Source organism: Pinus tabuliformis, chromosome 3_2, assembly GCF_031772625.1.
Source record: "Pinus tabuliformis cultivar Carrire ecotype Pingquan chromosome 3_2, CPIR1, whole genome shotgun sequence".
In the NCBI taxonomy this organism is placed as follows: Eukaryota; Viridiplantae; Streptophyta; class Pinopsida; order Pinales; family Pinaceae; genus Pinus; species Pinus tabuliformis.
The window spans coordinates 556,063,208-556,074,337 of NC_142302.1; positions in this window are offsets into that span (position 1 = coordinate 556,063,208).

Below are 11,130 nucleotides of genomic sequence, written 5' to 3' on the forward strand. Positions count from 1 at the left end.
CGAGCTCAACATTCCACCATTCCTTGGCCTGCACTCAGTATTCAATGTGGATTGACTGCAACCATACTTTCTGCCATTGTTGGACACATCCGATGTTGTTGAGTATTTAACACCAATAGAGCTCAACCCCGACTGCATCAAACATACCACAACTGACAAGATCATGGACACACAGATCAAGAACACTCGCCAACAGAGGATCCAGCTCTTTCGAGTCATCAAAGCAGGCCAACTCCTTCACCAAGGACTAGGTTCAACAGAAATTTCCTCACCTCATGGAGGCTCTGCGCAATGGGGACCATTGCTTCCTAAGGGGGGAGGACTAATCCTGGTGGATATTGGTGGCTACCCGCCTATTCCACCTAGTCCTCCAGTCGGTTTCATTTGTTTCCTTGTTTATAGCAACATTCACTATTTTTAGATGTTTTTCGGGTTCTGAACTTCCGAAGCTGTTTTGACCCCCAAAACGGTGTTTTTTGAGGTCCGCAGCAGGACCGTAACCATAGGCAAGGGCTTGCAGAAAATCCTATAGTATTCAGAGAGATCTTTCCAACGAGGTATCATACACGTCAAATGGAGATCATATGACCAAGTTACGACGCCAAAAAGTTGGCTGCCCAGTGGGGCCCACAAAATCTTGGCGTTCCATCTCTTGGAGTTAGCTTTGATTGTTTATGGTTTTCCTTTGTTGTTCAATAATAGAAAGGCCCTTGAGCCTCAACACAGTTTAGAGGCATGTAGCCACCACATCTCTTCTTAGAGATAAGCTACCATCGTCCGAGCTAGTTTATTTCCATTCTGTATGTAAGTATATTTCAGTGCTTTGATATTAATGAAATGAAATTTTATTTTTGCTGCATCTCGTTGTTTAAATTTGTATCTGTATTTTGTTGCATTCATGTAGAAGTCCGGATCAGCTAGTCTGCATATTGTGGTTGTCTTTTTTCTTCTTTTTTTTCTAGATTTATGGAAAAGGAGTAAATGCCATCCCCATCTCTGGCTCAGTCTATCCAGTCTATTCAACTCACCCTTCATCATGCTTGATGAATGATAATAAATTCTTTACGGTACTTACTCTTCCATGAAGTGTATATATATATAAAAGTAAAAGTAAATTTATATATACTTCTATCTGTTTACATTCTATTTATACTTACTATCTAAGCTTATGCTTATGCCCAGAAAGCTCTAAAATGCTGTTGCGTTCGTTCCTATAAAACTTGCATGCCAGCAGGGACTACGGTATGAAGCTCAGCCCTTGTTTATATAAAGTAAACAAATATCAATTTTGTATTTTGCCTTGTTCTTGATATATTCTTCATGCATTTTCATTAATAAAAAGCATCACGAGCTAAAACACAAACATTGATTTTGTATTTGTTGCCTTTTGCCTACAAAGCATCATAAGGTGATATAGCTTTTTATTTTGTTTTTGACAAAGTGCTAAGACAATAATTTCAATTCAAGCTAACATAGCTTCTTATTTTCGGACAAAGCATCATACTTTATATTTTGGAGCATGGAATTTTAAAGTTTTACAATTGGGCTGTAGCAAATAGCCCTTGATACTAGATTTCCCTGGTATTTGCATGTGTTTTCTGCATACAGGGCAATCATGTATTTTGATGAATACATAGTATCACCTATATATTTTTATTAATAGAAAGCATCACGAGCTAACATACAAATATTGTTTTGTATTTGTTGCCTTTGGCCTACAAAGCATCACCCTGATATAAGGTAATATAGCATATTATTTTCATTTTTACGAAGAGCTAAAACACAATAAATTCAATTCAAGCTATCGTAGCTTTTTATTTTCCGACAAAGCATCGTACTTTATATTTTGGAGCGTCAAAGTACAGTTGGGCTGTAACAAATTGCCCCTGATACTAGATTTCTGCATTTCTTATACAGTGTCATCTTTGCCATCTATGCCTTGTTCTGCCAAATAAAATTCCAAAGGAATGCCTGGTATTTGCATGTGTTTTCTACATGCAGGACAATTAAACTTCGTTTCCCACCATCGATGAAGGCAACCTTTACAAAACAGATGACCACATTCTGTAACACGTGCTTCAGGTATCTTGAGATTCTTGAAACATATATTGCATTCAGGAGATTCTTTGCTTGCTACTGTAAATGCGGAAAACCAGATTCTGAGACACATGGGTTTTGCACATCGGGCACTTTCTGCTAGGTCCCACAAAGTTGTTTACACAATGCTCACAGAATATATGGCCACACATAGTGATGAGGAGAGATTCATCTGTACATACTTTAGGATTGCACAGATTGCACTTCAACAACAATACATGATGTTGCTGCAGATCATCGTCATCATCTTCTGCCTTGTGTGAAGAAGAAGAGGAGGATGCATCTTCCATGCTTAATATGAAATTAAGCTCAATGTAATCTTCTTGAGAAGAGGAGGAGGCATCTTCCATGCTTGACATGAAATCAAGCTCAATGTAATTTTCTTGAATCTCCCACCACTCCAACATTTGAACAAAATCTTCCATGCTTGACATGAAATTAAGCTCAATGTAATCTTCTTGAATCTCCCATGACTCCAACGTTTGAACAAAATCTTCTTGAAAATCCCATGAAGTTGAGATTTGAATGAAATCTTCTGCAAAATCCAGAAATATTGCCCTTTCAATCATAGAAATTTCGAATTCATCATAATTATTCCAGAAGTTTGGCTGTTCTTGAGTGTTTGCCATTTGAGTTTGCTCTCTATTTTCTCTTTCACTGAAGCTGAATATTTTAATTGTAACATAAAACTGTTTAGACTTCCATATAAGAACATAAATTTCCCTATATAGGATTAGGATTTGCTGTCTATTTATATCATAATACTTTTATATTTATATGATAGAGCAGTGATTATTTTTCAAATTATTATCGAGAGCATGCATGGAAATAGAGTTTATTTATTTATAAGAAACAAAACTATATATATATATATAAAATTCGCTGTCTATTTATATCATAGTACTTTTCTATTTATATTATATACTAGTAATTTTCTTTTTTATTGATTATCGAGAGCGTGCATGGAAAATAAAATAACATATAAATAGTAAATTCCTATCTATTTCATTTTGTTTTTCACATATACCTTACTATACTTTAACCATCAGTTATTTTATTATATATAGCATGTATATAAATAGAGTTTTATTTTTCTTAATAAGAAAGAAAAGAGCACAGTTATGAATAGTCATTTTCCAGTTTATCTATATCATATTGTTTTTCTCATATACATTAGCATACTTTAACCATCAGTTATTTTATTATATAGGGCATGTATATAAATAGAGTTATTAAATACGATACTTTAACCATCAGTTATTTTATGATATATGGCATGTATATAGATAGAGCTTTTTTTAACAAGAAAAAAAATAACATAGTTATATATAGTCAATACCCTGTTTTTCTATATCATATTTTATTAGCCATTATTTTATTATTTATTATTTTTCTATTTATTGGTGTGAAAGATTATTACTTTTTATCATATATCAATAATAATTATTATTATTATTATAATATTTATTTTCTTATTTTTCATCTAAAGGTATATATTTGTAATCAACCCCATATAACTGTCACATCCAAAATTTAACATAATGTGAAAATTCCTCTTGGTAGTCTATCACTACCTCATGGATATGCTTTTACAGTCAGAAAAGACTGTTGGTCGTTTTTGTACTAACGGTCCCCTAGAAATCAGGGATTTTGTGACTTGCGTTTGTCTGTGATCCAGTTTTGATTTTTTTGAAATTGTTTTTCAACAAACGCTTTAGCCGTTCAAAAGCCTCATCCCCTTCACTGCTCCCTTGACAGAGAACAGTAATGCCTGGGATTTGCTCTATGCAGCAGCTGACGAAGACGTCAGATATGGGTGGAGTTATCCGATATCTCACAGATGCATGCTCAAGGTTTTCAAGGGCATGCTAGAAGGCAACTTCTCTGCATCACAATCTACGGCGTTTCTAAAAGATGGCCGTAGTTTAAGTAAGTTTTAAATTTGTTTGAAAAATTATTGAAATTTTAACACGATTTTGAAAATTTTTGGCAGAATTTTTTTGTAAATACAAACGACTGTTAAGGTTAAGATCAAAATTTTGGATGCCCAAAATTTTCAGTGCCACGAGATTTTATGTGCCAAAATTTTGAATACCCACAGATTTTAGATGGCCCATGGTGAGTTCTGATAACAGTGAATCCATTTCCAGCATTAAAAAACAAAACATATGATTCAAGCCTTCCTCATGCCAGATTTTTTGTAAAATTTTTCGGCCTAATTACAGCGTCGACGCCTCCCGCGAAAGAGCTGTAGTTTCTCCGGGCTCTCTTAAGGACACAGTAAGTAATCACTCGGAAACGTATGTGTGCGCCCAGAAACGAGTCAGGAAAAACACACAGGAAAAATGTCTCGTAACTTGCCATAAACCGCAGAAAATAGAAGCCAAACAACAGAAAATAGAAAAACAGAGGGAAAAAGAGAGGAGTCGAGTGTTCCCTTCTCCATGTGGCAATTTCTTTACCTGATACGTACACAAATGTGTTCAAATATGATTTATTATTAAATAATCACGCAGGGTGTTTCAGGTTCTAAAATTCTCCCACCTGCAGAGCTTTAGCCTTTAGAGCTGTAAACCTGCATGCAGTTATAAAACGATATTTAATAAGAGGCACTTTCGATTTTAGTGTTTAAAAAACATATTAATAGAAAAATTCTTCCTTATTCTTCACATTTTTATTTTCCGTGTCGTCGATACTTCATTTTATATAAAAATAGTTTTTCATGATGAAATTTGGAAAAGATATACGAGTGTTTAGTTTCGACATAACTGGTTGTACCAGTTTTTGGTTTCTGCACGGATGCGGGTGATCTATTCTTTACAACTATTTTGTTATTTTGCCTGATATTTTTTTTGGGTTTAGTATTTTTTTTTTGGTATTCTACTAAACCATTGTATCACTGAGATATCGCTATCACAAATAGATCATAGATAGTCCTACCGCGGTCTGCCGCTCGGAAAAACAGACCAGCGGCGTAAATATAAAGTTCTTGTGCAAAAAAATCATAGTGCGTGATATAGACTGGAAATATTAACAACAAAATTTAAAGAGTAGCTATCAACCTGCCCAAAACCGAATTGAGATAAACAGCCTTTAAAGGCGCTGACACCAGGTAAAAACACTCATGTAATTAATCAAGACAGAGTAAGCAGCCATCCACCAGAGGCATGGCCCATGGGGAAGCCTGGCTAGACCGACCAAGGCACTCCCTCAGTCAGCTAGGCGAAATTCTTTGTACCCGGAGGGAAACTTGCATTGTAAGATATCAAGGTGGCGGAGGGTGGCACGTGCGAGCCTGTTATAGTATTAACGACTGTGAGGCGATGGATCCAACGCGCTCCATTCCATGTCATCTATCGCTACTGATCATTTTTTTTTATTGGGTTTTACTGATCTGCCATATTTATTTTTTATTTTTTTTGGCCGTAGTTGTATAATTGAGACTGTTTTTTTATGCGAAAGTTATGAAAATTCAGTTTATATTTTGAAAAAACAGGCAGGCTTTTTATAAATCCAAGTTATAGTTGTCAAATTTTAACATTTTAGATTTTAGGTGCTTCAAAAGTTTTTGATGGTGCTGAATTTATTTCCACTATCAAAAACATGATTCAAACAATCTCTACAAGATTTTTTGAAATTTTTTTACCCTGATTTTGGCCACTTTTGATCTCAATAGACAACTCTTTTTGACTGATATTTTAACCAACACAACCACATTTACTAAAATGTGGTTAATATCACATGTAATAATGTGTTTGATATACAGTCACATTAATAATTGTAACGTATATAATGTAAAAGTATTTTAAAAATTGACTATTTAAGATTATTAATAATTTTATAAATAATAACCACCACCATATATATATGATTAACACAACCACAATTATTAATATGGTTAATATCATATGTAATAATGTGGTTGATACACAACCACATTAATAATTATGAGATATATAATGTAAACCAATCGTGAAAGATTGACTATTTAGAATTATTATATATACATATGTGGTTACTATATTACTATTAAGAAAATAATATTATATTATATATTAATATAATATAATATTAATATATTAATAATTATATTTGGACCGAAATTGTGTCTCCTCTGTGTGCTTCAGGAGGGATCCTAGACCGCCCGAGCCCTGCCCGACTGATCCCCGAGCCCTCGCCCCCAGGCCCGGCCTGGCAGGGCCTCCTCTGCTCTCCTGCCCTCTCTGCGCTGACCCCGCCTTCGGGGTTCCCGTCTTTGGCCGTCCTGCCCTCCTGCTGTGCGCAGCGGGCCTGCAATGGCAGGATCCGCTTCCCCCCCTCCGATCTCTGAAACCCCTGAGGAAACATTCGCTGCCCTCCTAACAAACCATTCAGAAGCCAGATCCCGTCCCTCCCAATCAAAGTTCATTAAGAAGTTAGATGAAATTCCTGAAGTAAATCTGCCCCCATCTCTGCCCAGGAAATCGGCAATAGCTCTATCTGAAAGAGGCCTGGTAGGACAGTTCACAGGTCTCTGGCCTTCTCCAAGAACGGTCCAAAAATGGGTGGAGCGTAACTGGAGCACAATGATTCAAGGGAAGATTGCCATCCGGTTCTGCGGGCGTGGATACTACACCTTCTTATTTGAAACAAAGGAAGACAAGCACCTCATCTTCCGCAACGGGCCTTATTTCATGGACACAAGAGGTCTATATCTGAACCGTTGGACCCCGGACTTTGATCCGGAAATGGATATCCCCAGCGCGGTCCCTGTTTGGGTGCGCCTCCCCCATCTGCCCTTGCACTGCTGGGGGGATGAATCGGTCAAAGCGATCGGCAACGCAGTTGGAAAATACATAGACAGATCGGAACCAAGGGAGAACATGCATGCATGCGCTAGGATCTGCGTTGAAGTCGATCTTGGAAAAGGACTGCCGGAAGCCGTAAAGCTAAGAGTGGATCAATGGATGCACATTCAACAGCTGGACTACGAACAACTGCCCTTCAAATGCAAGGTATGTCATGAATACGGTCATTTTGCTAATAGATGCAGTAAGCTGAAAGAAAATGAGGCCACACCAAATGAGGAAAACACTGAAGGATCTTGGGAACAAGTCAAAAGGAAAAAGCCCTCTCCAAACCCGGGTATCAACACCACAGCTCCTCCAGCATCAAAACAACCCCCCCCCCCCCTCCCCCTCCTTCCCCAACCTTCCCTTCCTCCTCCAACCCCTTTGAAACCCTAACAGAAGAAGTCCCGGCCTCCCCTCCCCACTCCCCTCGCCCTGCCTCTCCCCGCTCTAACCCTCCTCCCTCCCCCCCCCCACCATTGAAAGAATCCTTACAAGGAATAAAGCCAAGGAAGCACATCAGCCATCGGACCCCCCAAGAAAAGTCGGTCGAAAGACAAACAGAGAGTTAAGAGATGAAACAGCAGCAAAGGAAATGGCAACCGGCACCCAACAACCAATGGATTCCTTCTTAGGCAAGTTAAAAGGAAGTGGCGAGAAGGCCAAGGAGAAATCAGGACCCCACCTCAATACTGGTAAATAATGAATTTGGTCTCTTGGAATTGTAGGGGGCTCGGCACACCTGTAAAGCTGAAAGCAATCAAGGATCTCTTAAACCAGGAAAAGCCAGATATCCTCCTAATCCAGGAGACCAAAACCACCGAGCAAGACTTCCTCCTCCAAACCCAAAGATTCAGAAACTACCTTGGCATCTCAATAGGCTCATCAGGAGCTTCAGGTGGAATAGGAACCTTATGGAATATAAATAAATGGGAAATCATCAGCTCCCAGCTTTGCAATTGGTGGATCCGAACAGAATTAAAGAACAAAAGCACCAGAGAATCCTACCACATCTACAACATTTACGCTCCTAACCATTACAGAGATAAAGCAAGCTGCTGGAACACTCTAGAAACGGATCTTAGCACCATGCACAGCAGTGGGGTAATCCTTGGAGGAGACCTGAACCTAATAAGGCAGATAGATGAAAAATATGGGGGAAATTTCCATGCTGATCAATCCAGAGATAAGTTAGAATCCATCATTCAACATTTCAAACTGATTGACCCTCCACTAACAAATGGCAAATACACATGGACAAACAGAAGAGCAGGGATACACAACATAAAAGAGAGGTTAGACAGGTTCCTAGTTCAGGAAGGAGTAGCAGAAAATTACAAAGTAATCAGGAGTCACATAATCCATGGCACAGCATCGGATCACAAGGCCGTGGTTCTCTCCATGGACAAAGGAGCAAATTGGGGCCCTCTTCCTTTTAAATATAACAGAGCCTGGGATTCCCATGAGGATTTCCGCAACCTTGTAAAGGACCAGTGGTCGATTGAAGTCATTGGCTCACCCCATTTCGTTTGGGAGTCAAAGCTAAAACACCTCAGGACAGCCATAAAGCAATGGGCTAGGGAAAATGCAACTGCTGAAAAGAAAAAGAAAACAGAGCTGCAATTCGAAATGGAGAGATGGCATAAAGAAAAAGAGCAGGTGCAATACACAGCCGAGGACCTAGACAAGGAAAAACAGCTGTATAAAGAGCTTTACAGGCAGAACCGCATAGAGGAAGAAGAGCAAAGAATAAAATCCCGCTGTCTTTGGTTAAAAGCTGGGGACAAAAACACCTCTTTTTTCCACAATAATGTTAAGATTAGAAGGGCAATCAATCAGATAGACCGAATAGAAGTTGAGGGGAGAGAACTGAGGGATCAAGAAGCCATAAAAAACGCAGCACATGCGCACTTCAAAGCCCTCCTTTCGACGAACCAGCATCATGACAGCGATGATTTCCTAAGTATAATTAAGAGCAAGATAACAGAGGAACATAACACCAAGCTGGAGCAAGAACCTACAATAGAAGAAATCCAAGAGACTATCTTTGGCATGCAGCAAGACAAGGCCCCCGGGCCGGACGGTTTCACAGTTGCATTTTATAAACAGCACTGGGACATTATAAAGAAGGACTTTGCAAGAATGGTAAAAAATGCATTTAGAAAACATAAATTGGGGGACAACACAAAGTCTTCTCATATAGCCTTGATCCCCAAGGAAGCCAACCCCAAATCCTTTGATAGATTCCGGCCCATCTCGCTTTGCAACGTCTCTTATAAAATCATCACAAAAATAATAGCAAACAGGATAAAGAATCTACTACCACTCATAATCTCAGAGAACCAGGGAGGTTTCGTCCCAAAGAGGCAGATCATAGATAATGTTATTCTAGTCCAGGAAGCAATACACAGCAGTTACAACAGAGGAGAGCGTGGGATGATCATCAAACTGGACATGGCCAACGCTTTCGATCGAGTAGATCATTCCTTCCTTTGTTCGGTCTTAAAGAACTTCGGCTTCTCTCCCAATTTTATCAGCTTGATTAGAGCTTGTATCTTTGATTCCTGGACCGCCCCGTTGATCAATGGCAGGCCCAGCACCTCTTTCAGAAGTTCCAGAGGCCTGAGGCAAGGCTGCCCCCTCTCCCCCTTCCTTTTCATTATCATGGCGGAGTCACTCAGCATCCACCTAGAAAATCTGCGCAGCAAGAGAGAAATTACAGGCATCCGCATTGAGAGAGGGATCAAGGAAATAAACCACTCATTGTTTGCAGATGACACTCTACTAATTGGGGGTGCCTCCAGTCTAATGGCTAGAAGGTTCAAAAAGGTCCTGGATGCTTTCCTCCAAGCCTCAGGAGGTAAACTGAATAACAGAAAGTGCAAGCTCTACACCTGGAATGTGCCCCATCAGATTCAGCAAAGAATCTCCCAAATCCTGGAGATCCCTCTTCAAAAAAATTGGAGTTCTTTCCCTTATCTGGGCCTGCCCCTGGCAAAGGAACACATTAAAGCAGAAGTATGGACAAACCACATGGAAAAAATGAGAGGTCATCTTCAAAACTGGGGAGCCTCTTGGCTCAACCTAGCAGGCAGAACTATCCTCATAAAGGCTGTCCTCTCTGGACTTCCAATCTATCAATATGCAATCATTATGGCCCCTGCTAGTATCCACAAACATATGGAGCTCATAATGAGAAGTTTCCTCTGGCAAGGAGGTAAACAAGACACCAAAAAATTCAGTCTAGTTAGCTGGGATCAAGTAACCCTTCCTTATGAAAAAGGAGGCCTATCTATAAAAATCCCAAGCCTCTCCAACCAGGCGCTGGGGCTCAAGCTGATCTGGAGGATTCTCATAGGAACTGGCTCGTGGTGGGTGGAAGCAATCAAAAGGAAGTATCTTAGAGGACTAAATTCCAACATCCTCAACGACCCAATAGCAGACAGGCCTTGCACACCGATGTGGCGTCTAGTGAAGAAAGTTCTGCCACACTTCAAGGAAAATGTCTCCAAGCTCCCAGGTAATGGTCAAAGTATTAATATATGGACTGACAGAATATTGAACTCCAACCCAAGAACCTTTTTTCAAGAGCTCAGACCTTTGCAAAATTGGATGGAGGAGAGACACATAATCACCTTGCATGACATATCCTTATGGAACCAAAATAGATGGCAGGCTTGGAAAGAACTGAACCTACCTCCGGAATTAAAAGCTCTGTGGCACAATCTGAAGCTCTCATTATCTGGATTAGCTCCAACAAACAAAGACAAAGAGGATAGATATATTTGGGATACGGGGGGAGGATCCTTCACGGTCAAGGAAGGATATAAATCTCTCCAAACCCCAACCCCCATTGCCAATTGGAACCTTTTCCCAGCTGCCTGGAAGACCGAATGTCTTCCAAAGGTAAAGCACTTCAATTGGACTCTACTAAAAGGAAGAATCCTTACAGCGGAGAACCTGAGAAAGAGAGGGATACAAGGACCTTCGATCTGCAGCTTCTGTGGGGAAGAGGAAGAGTCAATTAAGCACTCCTTCCTTCTCTGCTCGTTTGCTCAAAGTTGCTGGAACAGGATAACAAGACCCCTGAACATTAGAGAATTCCCTGATCAGATGCATAACCTCCAGAAGAATTGGAAAAGAGCCTATCCATACTCTAAGAAGGGCAAGAATAATATCATTAGACTCTGGAAATGCATCCCCG